The sequence below is a fragment of the Aquarana catesbeiana genome, linkage group LG03 (assembly GCF_042186555.1).
Source record: "Aquarana catesbeiana isolate 2022-GZ linkage group LG03, ASM4218655v1, whole genome shotgun sequence".
Taxonomy (NCBI): Eukaryota; Metazoa; Chordata; class Amphibia; order Anura; family Ranidae; genus Aquarana; species Aquarana catesbeiana.
The window spans coordinates 107346271-107359866 of record NC_133326.1 but is presented as its reverse complement, the minus strand read 5'-3'; positions in this window follow the sequence as shown (position 1 = coordinate 107359866).

Sequence of the window (13596 nt, the reverse complement as noted above, 5' to 3'; positions counted from 1 at the left end):
GTGGCCTGGTATGGTTCAGGAGGGGGGGCGCTCTCTCACTCCCCTCTTTTCCTGCGGCCTGCCGGGTTGCATGCTCAGATAAGGGTCTGGTATGGATTTTTAGGGGGACCCCCATGCCATTTTTTTTTTTATTTTGGCGTGGGGTTCCCCTTAAAATCCATACCAGATTTGGGTCTGGTATGGCTTTTGAGGGGGACCCCCACGCCATTTTTTAAAAAAATTTGGCGCAGGGTTCCCCTTAATATCCATACCAGACCTGAAGGGCCTGGTATGGAATTTGTGGGGGACCCCCACACATTTTTTTTTTTTTTTAATTTTGGTTCGGGGTTCCCCTTAATATTCATACCAGACCCAAAGGGCCTGGTAATGCACTGTGGGGGAATCCCAGGCCGTTTTTTTCAATTATTTTTATGAGTATTGCAGAGACCTGACAATTCATGATAGCAGCCGGCACTACTGCTAGTACTTTTAAATTACTTTTTTTCCCTTTAGAAATGTCATTTTGCTCTCCGACTGTTGTAAACACGGGAAACATGCACCACTTTACAGGCATACTATAGACACCCCCCAGGTACGAAATTTAAAGGAATATTTCACTTTTATTGTTTCACTTTAAGCATTATTAAAATAACTGCTCCCGAAAAAACGTTTGTTTTTAAAAGGGTTTTTTGCATTGATACATGTCCCTTGGGGCAGGACTCGGGTCCCCAAACACTTTTTATGACAATAGCTTGCATATTAACCTTTAAAATGAGCACTTTTGATTTCTCCCATAGACTTTTAAAGGGTGTTCCGTGGCTTTCGAATTTGCCACGAACACCCCAAATTGTTCGCTATTCAGCAAACGGGCGAACAACCAATGTTCGTGTCGAACTCATGTTCGACCCGAACAGACAGCCCATCCCTAGTGGCCATATTTATTTATAGGCCCAACATGCAAGGAGCACCTTCAGGCGTTCTAAGAGCATATATTACACATCTAATTTCTTGACTACCGCTTGCACTTTTGAAAGCCCTGGAGCACCAGGAAAATAAAAACGCTGAAAAAATGACCCCGTTATGGAAAGAAAACACCCCAATGTATAATTTATGAACCATATCGAGTCTTTTGAACATGTCATTTTTTTTCTACAAGTTTTTGGAAAATATTAATATAGCATATATGGTAAAAATTGTCTGCTACTCCTCCTGAGTATGGCGATGCCACATGTGTGAGACTTTTACACAACCTGGCCACATACAGAGGTCCAACATGCAGGGAGCACCATCAGGCTTTCTAGGGGCATAAATGTCAAATCTAATTTGACTACCTATTACACTTTGAGGCACTGTAGTGGCATGTATGAGCAGTGGAAGGGGAAGGCTGGGTATGGCTGAGTATGGATGGGATGGCTGAGTATGGCTGAGTGTGGATGGGATGGCTGAGTTGGGTATGGCTGGGTGGGTATGGATGAGATGGCTGGGTGGGTATGGCTGAGTGTGGATGGGATGGCTGGGTCGAGTATGGCTGAGCATGGCTGGGTGGGTATGGCTGAGTGTGGATGGGATGGCTGAGTATGGTTGAGGATGGATGGATGGATGAGTATTGCTGAGCATGGATGGATGGATGAGTATTGCTGAGTTGGATGGATGAGTATTGCTGAGCATGGATGGATGGATGAGTATTGGTGAGCATGGATGGATGAATGAGTATTGCTGAGTTGGATGGATGAGTATTGCTGAGCATGGATGGATGGATGAGTATTGCTGAGCATGGATGAATGAGTATTGTTGAGTATGGATGGATGGATGAGTATTGCTGAGCATGGGTGAGTATGGATGGCTGAGCATGGATGGATGGATGAGTATTGCTGAGTATGGATGGGTATGGATGGCTGAGCATGGATGGATGGATGAGTATTGCTGAGCATGGGTGAGTATGGATGGCTGAGCATGGATGGATGGATGAGTATTGCTGAGTATGGATGGGTATGGATGGCTGAGCATGGATGGATGGATGAGTATTGCTGAGTATGGATGGATGGATGAATATTGCTGAGCATGGATGAGTATGGATGGCTGAGCATGGATGGATGGATGAGTATTGATGAGGATGGATGAGTATTGCTGAGGATGGATGAGTATTGCTGGATGAGTATTGCTGAGGATGGCTGAGCATGGATGGATGGATGGCTGGATGAGTGCAGGAATGGGCACAGAACAGCGCTATGGGCAGTACACATCCAGCCCACGGTGCTGCTGCACCTGATTTCTCCCCTCTCCTCTCTCACTGTACCGACGCCGGTTTGTTTACAAGTGATCGATCCATCATTTGATGTCAGCGGCCATTTACCGTGATCCGGAGGACCCGGTAGTCACGGATGTTCCCAGGTGAGTGCCCCAGGGGGTGGGCGGGAGCAAGATTCTGGGAGGACGTCCATGGACACCCTCCCACAATAAGCCGACCGTGCTGCAGCCGTCTTTTGGCAATGGCCCAGTCAGCAAGTGATTAAAGGATAATTGTACAAAAAAATGATTGGTCGAACCCACTATTATTCCTTGCTGGCTTGTGGAATTTACAAATGTAACAATTTAGAGTTTGGATGAAAGGTTTAGCACTGGGAAACACTTTTTGAAAGATAAAAAGTGCATTTTATATACAACTATATAGATCAGACCAAAATGAGGAGCAAAGAGGGACAGAGGGACTTTGTTCCAAATGAGGGACAGTCCCTCTAAATCAGGGACAGTTGGGAGATATGGAAGTGCATATGAATTAGATCCTCTTGTGATATAAATAAACCATATATTCCAAGATATTCATGTACTTCACAGTGTATATATAACTTGTGTTAATCACATCAAAACCGCATAATAAAATAAAAAAAAACATATAAAAAGAATAGTTAAAGAACATATACAGTAAAACCTTGGATTGAGAGTAACTTGGTCTGAGAGTGTTTTGCAAGACAAGCACATTTCTTTTTTATAAATGTGGACTGGATATAGAAGTGATGTCTTGATATACAAGTAGCATCATATCACAACTGAGTGTAAAAGAGAAGAGAGGCGCCTCTAAGTGTAGCAATTTGGTTACATTTAATGAAGGTACAACATTTAGGGCCCATTCACACCTGAGCGCTTTCAGCTCAGAAAAAACGCTCATCTCAAAAGTTCGAAAACGCCCAACAAGCAAAATCCCATTCATTTAAATGGCCACTGTTCACATCTGAGCGTTCTGTCACCTGAAGCTCAAAAAAGTATATGAGCTTCTTTTTGGGCAAATTACAGGCATTTTTCTGCTTTTTACATTGGTTACCTTTTGACCTGTACAAAAACTGCAAAAACACGCAAAAAAACACCTGAAAACGATACGCTCAGGTGTGAATGCAGCCTTAGCAATTCACATGGTTGATGATTAAAACAGGCACATCTAAGTATGCAGGCATCTGGGGTAAAGCTGTCCTAACTATGCAGGCATCCGGGGTAAAGAAGATGAGGAGGGGGTGGAGGATAGAGCCATGGCAGAATCACCAGCATTTTGAAGGCGTGGTGGCGGAACAAGCCAAAAACAACACTGAACCCTGTCCTGCATCCTTCCCAGCTGCCAGCAGTGTTACCAAGTGCACTGTGAAGGAAAGGTAACGTCCCTGCCCATGCCTGCTGGACCATGAGTCAGCGGTAATATGCACCTTACTGCTGACCCCCCTGTTCAACGAGGCCAAAACATTGCCTTCCACATACCGGTAGAGAGCCGGAATGGCCTTCTGTGAAAAGAAATGGCGTTTTGGAACCTGCCACTGAGGTACAGCACATTCCACAAATTCATGAAAGGGGGCAGAATCTACCAGCTGAAAAGGCAGCAGTTGCAGTGCTAGCAATTTGGCCAAGTTAGCATTTAGATGCTGAGCATGTGGATGCCTGGGACTGAATTTCTTTTTACGGTTCAGCAACTGGGGTAGGGACGTTTGCCTGCTAAAATCAATTGATGGTGTACTGCTAGCAGATTGGCTGCAAGTACTTGGGACACCTATTGCGATACCTTCATTCCTCTCAGTGCAGGTTTTTGAGAGGACTGGAGGTATAGTAGGGTTGGAGATCCCAGATGAGGAGCAAGGAGAAGTCTGCCTTTTTCTATGATTTGGGTCTTTCAAGTGCTGTTGCCAATGGACTGCATGGCAGGTTGTCATATGTCTGGTTAAGCATGTGGTGCCCAAACAGCTGCTGTTCTGGCCACACTTGATCCGCTTCAGACATAGGTTGCAAACAGCAAAGGTGCAATATGCTGCACACGTGTCGAAAAAGGATCACACCAAGGAACATTTAAAAGTCAGTGAGGTGTCAGCAGCGCCCTGCACCTGTGGAGCTCTGCGGTGTGATGCAATAGGGTAGCTGCCCTTAAGCTGCCCCCTAGAGGACATCCTGCCTCGTTGGAGTTGTGCCTCCTTATCCTCACTTTCCTCTTCTCTTCTCTTAGGCACACAAGTACAAGTGAGTGACCTAATCATCCCCTCCCACCTCGTCACTGGAGCAAACTTGGCAGTATGCTGCAGCTGGAGGGAACATGACTGCCAGTTTCTTGTCCTTCTTGGGCACCCCCTCTCTCTAGGCTCACATTAACTCCCTTCCTCAACCTGGGAACCAACATTGGAGCCTTCAAATCGCTGGGCATCCTCCAGCAGCATGTACGCGACACTGTGGTTGAATAATTCTGGGGACTCCTCCGTGCATAATGGTGGGGCTGCGGAAGGAGTGACTTTGGACAAGGAGCCGGTGGAATAGGCTGCTTTGGCAGCTGCGTTGGAAAGGCAAACTACTCTGAGTCTCGGTGACAGAGGATGGGGAGGATGTGGACAGCTTTTTTATCTACTCTACCAACTCTTCTACATGTTCTGGCTCAATAACATGGCCATCAGCAGCAAAAAAGGAGAAGCGTGCCCCATGGCCACCTGCAGAGGATGCACCATGTCCACGACCACCACTATTGACTGTAGACACAGAGGATGCTTGCCCTCTTTTAGTGGCCTGTGAGCGTCAGCCTCTCCTTAGTGGCCTTCCAAACATGATGTATTTTTTGTTTTGCAACACCACACTACACTGTATTATATACTGTGTACAACGCCTGAAGTGTATTAGAAACTATACACCATCGAATGCACTGTATATATGGGCTACACTGAATGCAGAGTATATATATTGTGATATTGGGGTGTTTAGCTCAGTGGTAGATGCATCTTCACGTAGTGAGTCCACAGTAGTCAGTTATCAGGTTTGAGGGCATGGCAGCCCGTTTTTATTAACAGGAACAAAATAAAAGTTTATACACAGGATTTCCAACACAGGGGTCCTTCTCCAGTAAATTCATACGACAGAAAATGCCAAGCCTCCTGGCTCCTAGGCTTACTTTGCCTTGCAGTTCCCTGCTGAACCGGCCTACTCCTGGCCTCAATAGGATTCTCCAGGCCCCTGGATTTGCTTACTGTCCCCAGACTTCAAGACTTCCTTCAGTCCCCCTTGGACTTGCTAGTCGCCTCGGCTCTCCCAGCCTCCCAGACCCTTCTTGTAGCCGTCCCAACCTTCCCAGTCCTTCAGACACGAAGTCCCCCCTTACCAATAGGGATGAGCATCGGCTGTTCGATCGTTCGCCGAATTGCGAACGTTATGGGCCGTTCGTGCCAAATTCGTGTGGCGCGTCACGGCCCATAATTCACTGCGGCATCGCAGTGCATTGCTGGCTGATGATTGGCCAAGCATGCACTATGACCCGCATGCTTGGCCAATCACAGCGCCGTCAGTAGAGAGAGATGTAATTGGCCAAAGCCAGGGTGGCTTTGACCAATTATGGCTCAGGGGGTTTAGAACACGCCCCACACTATATAAGGCCACCTGCACGGCGGCCCTGTGTAGTGTGTTCCGGCGTGCTGAGAGATAGAGAGAGAGACAGTGTCATTTCATTTGAGTTAGCTAGATTAGGCAGGACAGTCAGTGAGTTAGCTGCACTTACAGTGTATTGTGTATATATATGCATCCCAGGTGTTGCATATATATATATATATATATATATATATATATATATATATATATATATATATATACACACACTGTATTCAGTTTAGCTAGATCCGTTCCTGTTATCTTCCTACTGACAGGCAGGCTTGTCTTGTTACAGTATTTACAGCTACCTGAAGAAAATTGCTGGTGTTCTTTTGATCCTATTAGTACCACAGTCAGGCAGCTAGACTATTTACAGTTAGTGTAGTGCGTCCTCCTCACAGTGTTCAGCTAAAACTACAAGTTAGTGTAGTGAGACCTCTGCACAGTGTTCAGCTAAAGCTACAAGTTAGTGTAGTGCGTCCTGCTCACAGTGTTCAGCTAAAACTACAAGTTAGTGTAGTGCGAACTCTGCACAGTGTTCAGCTAAAGCTACAAGTTAGTGTAGTGTGTCCTCCTCACAGTGTTCAGCTAAAACTACAAGTTAGTGTAGTGCGACCTCTGCACAGTGTTCAACTAAAGCTACAAGTTAGCGTAGTGCGTCCTCCTCACAGTGTTCAGCTAAAACTACAAGTTAGTGTAGTGAGACCTCTGCACAGTGTTCAACTAAAGCTACAAGTTAGTGTAGTGTGTCTTGCTCACAGTGTTCAGCTAAAACTACAAGTTAGTGTAGTGCAACCTCTGCACAATGTTCAGCTAAAGCTACAAGTTAGTGTAGTGCGTCCTCCTCACAGTGTTCAGCTAAAACTACAAGTTAGTGTAGTGAGACCTCTGCACAGTGTTCAGCTAAAGCTACAAGTTAGTGTAGTGCGTCATCCTCACAGTGTTCAGCTAAAGCTACAAGTTGATGTAGTGTGTCCTCCTCACAGTGTTCAGCGAAAACTACAAGTTAGTGTAGTGCAACCTCTGCACAGTGTTCAGCTAAAGCTACAAGTTAGTGTAGTGCGTCCTCCTCACAGTGTTCAGCTAAAACTACAAGTTAGTGTAGTGAGACCTCTGCACAGTGTTCAGCTAAAGCTACAAGTTAGTGTAGTGCAACCTCTGCACAGTGTTCAGCTAAAGCTACAAGTTAGTGTAGTGCGTCCTCCTCACAGTGTTCAGCTAAAACTACAAGTTAGTGTAGTGAGACCTCTGCACAGTGTTCAGCTAAAGCTACAAGTTAGTGTAGTGCGTCCTCCTCACAGTGTTCAGCTAAAACTACAAGTTAGTGTAGTGCGACCTCTGCACAGTGTTCAGCTAAAGCTACAAGTTAGTGTAGTGAGACCTCTGCACAGTGTTCAGCTAAAGCTACAAGTTAGTGTAGTGTGTCCTCCTCACAGTGTTCAGCTAAAACTACAAGTTAGTGTAGTGCGTCCTCCTCACAGTGTTCAGCTAAAACTACAAGTTAGTGTAGTGAGACCTCTGCACAGTGTTCAGCTAAAGCTACAAGTTAGTGTAGTGCGTCCTCCTCACAGTGTTCAGCTAAAGCTACCTGTAGAAGGTTGGTGGTGTTTTCCTGATCCTATCACTACCGCAGGCAGCTAAATAAGCTACAAGTTATTTTTTGTCGAGCTCTGCACAGTGTTCACCTAAAGCTACCCATAGAAGGTTGGTGGTGTTTTCCTGATCCTATCACTACCGCAGGCAGCTAAATAAGCTACAAGTTAATGTAGTGCGAGCTCTGCACAGTGTTCACCTAAAGCTACCCATAGAAGGTTGGTGGTGTTTTCCTGATCCTATCACTACCGCAGGCAGCTAAATAAGCTACAAGTTATTTTTTGGCGAGCTCTGCACAGTGTTCACCTAAAGCTACCTGTAGAAGGTTGGTGGTGTTTTCCTGATCCTATCACTACCGCAGGCAGCTAAATAAGCTACAAGTTAGTTTTTTGCGAGCTCTGCACAGTGTTCAGCTAAAGCTACCTGTAGAAGGTTGGTGATGTTTTCCTGATCCTATCACTACCGCAGGCAGCTAAATAAGCTACAAGTTATTTTTTGGCAAGCTCTGCACAGTGTTCACCTAAAGCTACCTGTCGAAGGTTGGTGGTGTTTTCCTGATCCTATCACTACCGCAGGCAGCTAAATAAGCTATAAGTTAGTGTAGTGCAAGCTCTGCACAGTGTTCACCTAAAGCTACCCGTAGAAGGTTGGTGGTGTTTTCCTGATCCTATCACTACCGCAGGCAGCTAAATAAGCTACAAGTTATTTTTTGGCGAGCTCTGCACAGTGTTCACCTAAAGCTACCTGTAGAAGGTTGGTGGTGTTTTCCTGATCCTATCACTACCGCAGGCAGCTAAATAAGCTACAAGTTAGTTTTTTGCGAGCTCTGCACAGTGTTCAGCTAAAGCTACCTGTAGAAGGTTGGTGGTGTTCTCATACTGCAGGCAGGCAGTTGATTTTGCTAGCTGCAGTATCAGTACATATATATATATATATATATATATATATATATATATATATATATATATATATATATATATCCCAGCTTAGTGCAGCTACAGGCCATTAGTATGTCTGAAAGGCCAACAAGGAGAGGCAGACAGTCACAAGCCAATTAAAGAGGGCAAGCAGGCTCTGTGTCTAGAGGCAACAGTGCTGGTCGTGGAGACGGTGCATCCTCATCAGCACGTGGCCGTGGGACATGCTTGGCCTTTTTTTTGGCAGCTGGCCGTGTTGAGCCGCAACATGCGGAAGACTTGGTCGAGTGAATGACCAAGCCGTCCTCATCCTCCTCATCCTCTCTCACCCATGCTCAGGGTACTTTGTCTGGCAAAGCAGCGGCCTCTTCCCTCAGCTCAATGTCATCAGTGACTCCTTCCCTAGCCCCACCATTTCCTCCTGTGGAGTCCCTCGAACTGTTTGACCACAGTGTTGGGTACATGCTCCATGAGGATGCCCAGCGTTTGGAAGGCTCTGATGATGATACTGAGCTAGATGAAGGCAGTAATGTGAGCACAGACAGAGGGGGTGCCCAAGAAGGACAGCAATCTGGCAGTCATGCTCCTCCTGCTGCAGCATACTGCCAGGTTTGCTCCAGTGATGAGGAGGGAGGGGATGATGAGGTCACTGACTCAACGTGGGTGCCTGATAGGAGAGAGGAGGAGGAGGAGGAGGCGGCACATCACCAACAAGGCAGGATGCCCTCCAGGGGCCAGCCTAAGGGCAGCACACTGACTGCATCACACCCCAAAGCTCCGCATGTGCAGGGCGCTGCAGTCTCTGCGCGTTATTCAAAAAGTTCTTTGGTGTGGGCCTTTTTTGAGACGAGTGCATGAGATCGCACCGCTGTTATTTGCAACATATGTCTCAAGCGTATCTCGCGTGGCCAAAACATCTCCCGCTTGGGCACCACATGCTTGACCAGACATATGTTGACCTGCCATGCAGTTCGTTGGCAAGCGTATTTAAAAGACCCACACCAAAGAACAAAGAGGACCTCTCCTTGCTCCTCATCAGCTGAGATCTCCAACCCCACTATACCTTCAGTCCTCTCTGAGACCTGCATTGAGAGGAATGAAGGAGTAGAATTAGGTGTGTCACAGCCAAGTACTTGTGGGCAATCTGCTTTCGGTACACCAACGTCAGATTGTACCAGGCAAATTTCCCTTCCCCAGTTGCTGCACCGCCGAAAGAAGTTCGCTCCCAGCCATCCACATGCCCAGCGGTTGAATGCTAGCTTGGCAAAATTGCTAGCACTTCAACTGCTGCCTTTTCAGTTGGTAGACTCTGTCCCCTTCTGTGAATTTGTGGAATGTGCGGTTCCTTAGTGGCAGGTACCCAAACGCCACTTTTTCTCACGGAAGGCGATTCCGGCTCTCTACCGGCATGTGGAAGGCAATGTCTTGGCCTCGCTGGACAGGGCGGTCAGTGGTAAGGTGCATATTACCACTGACTCATGGTCCAGCAGGCATGGACAGGGACGTTACCTAAGTTTCACCTCGCATTGGGTGACTCTGCTGGCAGCTGGGAAGTATGCAGGACAAGGTGCAGTAGTATTGGAGGTTGTTCCACCACCATGCCTCCAAAATGCCACTACTAATGATTGTGACACACCTCTCTCCTCCACCCCCTCCTCTTCTTCTTCCTCCATGGCCTCTTCCTGTGCTTTGTCCTCGGAACCAGCGGTGCTCCGTAGCCGTTCAAGGGGCTACGCAAGTATGCAGGCCAAAAGATGCCATGCGGTGCTTGAACTGGTGTGCTTAGGGGACAGGAGCCACACTGGGGCAGAGGTTCTGTCAGCTCTGCAGGGGCAGGTTCAGAGGTGGTTGATGCCACGCCAACTTAAGGCAGGAATGGTGGTTTGCGACAATGGCACCAACCTCCTCTCTGCCCTCCGACAGGGACAAATGACCCATGTGCCCTGTTTGGCTCACGTCCTTAACTTGGTGGTGCAGCGGTTCTTGGGAAGGTACCCGGGCTTACATTATGTCCTGAGGCAGGCCAGGAAAGTCTGTGTGCATTTCCACCGGTCATATAATGCCAGTGCTTGGCTGGCAGACCTCCAAAAGGAGTTTAACCTGCCCAAGAACCGCCTAATCTGTGACATGCCCACCAGGTAGAACTCAATGTTGGCCATGCTGCAGGGGCTGCACACGCAGCAGAGGGCCATCAATGAGTACCTGTGCGACTATGGCACCAGGACAGGGTCAGGGGAGCTTGTTTTTATTCCCCACGCCAGTGGGCCATGATCAGGGATGCATGCACTGTCCTGCCACAATTTGAGGAGGCCACGAGGATGGTGAGCAGTGACAATGCATGCATCAGTGACACTGTCCCCCTTGTCCACCTGTTGGAGCACACGCTGCATGGAATAATGGACAGGGCACTTGAGGCAGAACAGAGGCAGGAAGAGGAGGACTTCCTTAGCTCTTAAGGCCCCCTTTATCCAGACAGTGTTCCTGCGTGCCCACCGATCACACAGGAAGAGGACGAGGAGGAGGAGGATTGTGTCTGTATGGAGGTGGAGCCTGGCACTCAGCATCAGCAGCAGTCTTTAAGGGATCAGTCCCAAGAAACACATGGACTTGTACGTGGCTGGGAGGAGGTGGCTGCGGACCATGTCGTCCTTAGTGACCCAGAGGACTCCGGACCGAATGCCTCAGCAAACCTACGCTGCATGGCCTCCCTGATCCTGCAAAGCCTGCATAAGGATCCTCGTATTCGTGGTATCAAGGAGAAGGACCAATACTGGCTGGCAACCCTCCTTGATCCACGTTACAAGGGTAATGTTGCGGACCTTATCTTGCCATTGCAGAGGGAGCAGAGGATGAAACATCTTCGGGAGGCCTTGCAGAAAGGTCTGTGCAATGTGTTCCCAGAGACTGGGAGGTTACAAACTCCTGTTTCTGGACAACGTGTTGCTGAGGCTTTGGTCAGTCAAAGAAGGAGCGGTGGAGAAGGTGGCCGTCTGACCAATGCGTTCAGACAATTTTTTGGTTCGCAGCCCCAAGGTATGATCGTTTCCAGCAACCATCACCAGCGTCTGTTTTACATGGTGCAGGAATACCTAGGGGCAAGATCTGACTTGGACACCTTTCCCACCGAAAATCCTCTGGGTTACTGAGTCTTGAGGATGGATCACTTGCCAGAGCTTGCACAGTATGCAATTGAGCTACTGGCCTGTCCTGCATCCAGCGTTCTTTCAGAACGCACAGTCAGTGCTGCTGGAGGCTTTGTAACCGATCACAGGGTGCGTCTGTCCACCGACTCGGTCGATCAACTGACCTTCATAAAAATAAATCAGTCTTGGATCACCACCAGCTACCAAGCACCTGATGCTGATGTAACCGAATATTTTTTTTTGAAATCTCAGATCCCTTCAAAGACTGCCTATGCTGATGCTGAGTGACTATCCTGAGTAATTATCCTCTTCCTCCTCAATGATCACGCTGATAGCTTGTAAGAACATTTTTGGTTCTGGGCGCCACCACCAGTGCCTAAGGCCCAATTTTTCAGCCCCTGTTTAACAGGGGCGTGTAATTACAATTTTTGATGCAATACTTTGCAGCAGGGCTCGTTTCTGCGTTCCAACTAGAGTGTCTGTGAGGGGTTGCAGTGTTGTGGCACCAGCACCAGTGCCTAAGGCCCAATTTTTCAGCCCCTGTTTAACAGGGGCGTGTAATTACAATTTTTGATGCAATACTTTGCAGCAGGGCTCGTTTCTGCGTTCCAACTAGAGTATCTGTGAGGGGTTGCAGTGTTGTGGCACCAGTGCCTAAGGCCCAATTTTTCAGCCCCTGTTCAACAACAGGGGCATGTAATTACAATTCTTGATCTAATATTTCACAGCAGGGCCCGTTTCTGCGCCCACCAAGAGCGAGTGAGGACTTACAGTGTTGTGGCACTAGCACCACCACCACCAAAGGCCCAATTTTTCTGCCTCTGTTCAACAGGGGCATGTAATTACAATTCTTGATCTAATATTTCACAGCAGGGCCCTGTGAGGGCTTACAGTGTTGTGGCCACAACAACACCTAAGGCCCAAATTTCTGCTGAGTATATAGGGCAGGCCCCTACTTTCAAACATCCAACTTACAAACGACTCCTACTTGCAAAGGGAAGGAGACAACAGGAAGTGAGATGAAATCTACCCCTAGGAAGGGAAATTCTCTCCTGTAAGAGTTAATATGGGAAAAACATTTCTCCTTTCCACTGATGCTTTATCACCAATCCTTGTTTCACAAAAAAACCCAAATTTAAAAAAAACATTTGTTATTGGGACAAAAAATGAGGTGAAATCTTTTGAAGAGGAGCACAGACAGCAAAACAAATGTCATAGGGGTGATAACCCTTCTCTATGTTTTCCAAAAAGCTTAAAATAGATTTTTTCGCTGGAGCTAAACACGTTAAAAATGTACCAGTTCAAAATTACAAACAGATTCTACTTAACAACAAACCTACAGTCCCTGTCTTGTTTGCACCACCTGTATACTGCTGTTCAGAGTATATAGGGCCTGGTGGCCCCACGCCTTTCCTTTTTTTAAGGTGCGGGGTTCCCCTTAATATCCATAGAAGACCCAAAGGGCCTGGTAATGTACTGGGGGGGTACCCATGCTGTTTGTCTCACTGATTTTCATCCATATTGCCAGGACCCGACATTACATTAAAGCCGCAAGCAGTTTTAAATGACTTTTTTTCCTTTAAAAACGACATTTTGTGCAGGGACTGTTCTAAGCACGGGAAACACGCGCCACTTTACAGGCATACTATAGACACCCCCCAGTTACGGTATTTAAAGGAATATTTCACTTTTTTTTTGAACTTTAAGCATTATTAAAATCACTGCTCCAGAAAAAACGGCCGTTTTAAAAAGTTTTTTTTGCATTGATACATGTCCCCTAGGGCAGGACCCGGGTCCCCAAACCCTTTTTAGGACAATACCATGCAAATTAGCCTTTAAAATGAGCACTTTTGATTTTGAACGTTCGAGTCCCATAGACGTCAATGGGGTTCTAACGTTTGTGCAAATTTTCTGTCCGTTCGCAGGTTCTGGTGCGAACTGAACCGGGGGCTGTTCGGCTCATCCCTACTTACCAGGGATGTAGTTTCACACAGGGCAGACAGCTTTTCAGACACAGTTATATGGGCTGTGTGCACCTGGGCACACAACCTGCTGGCTATCTATAAGACCTGGACACAGGGTTAGAGATC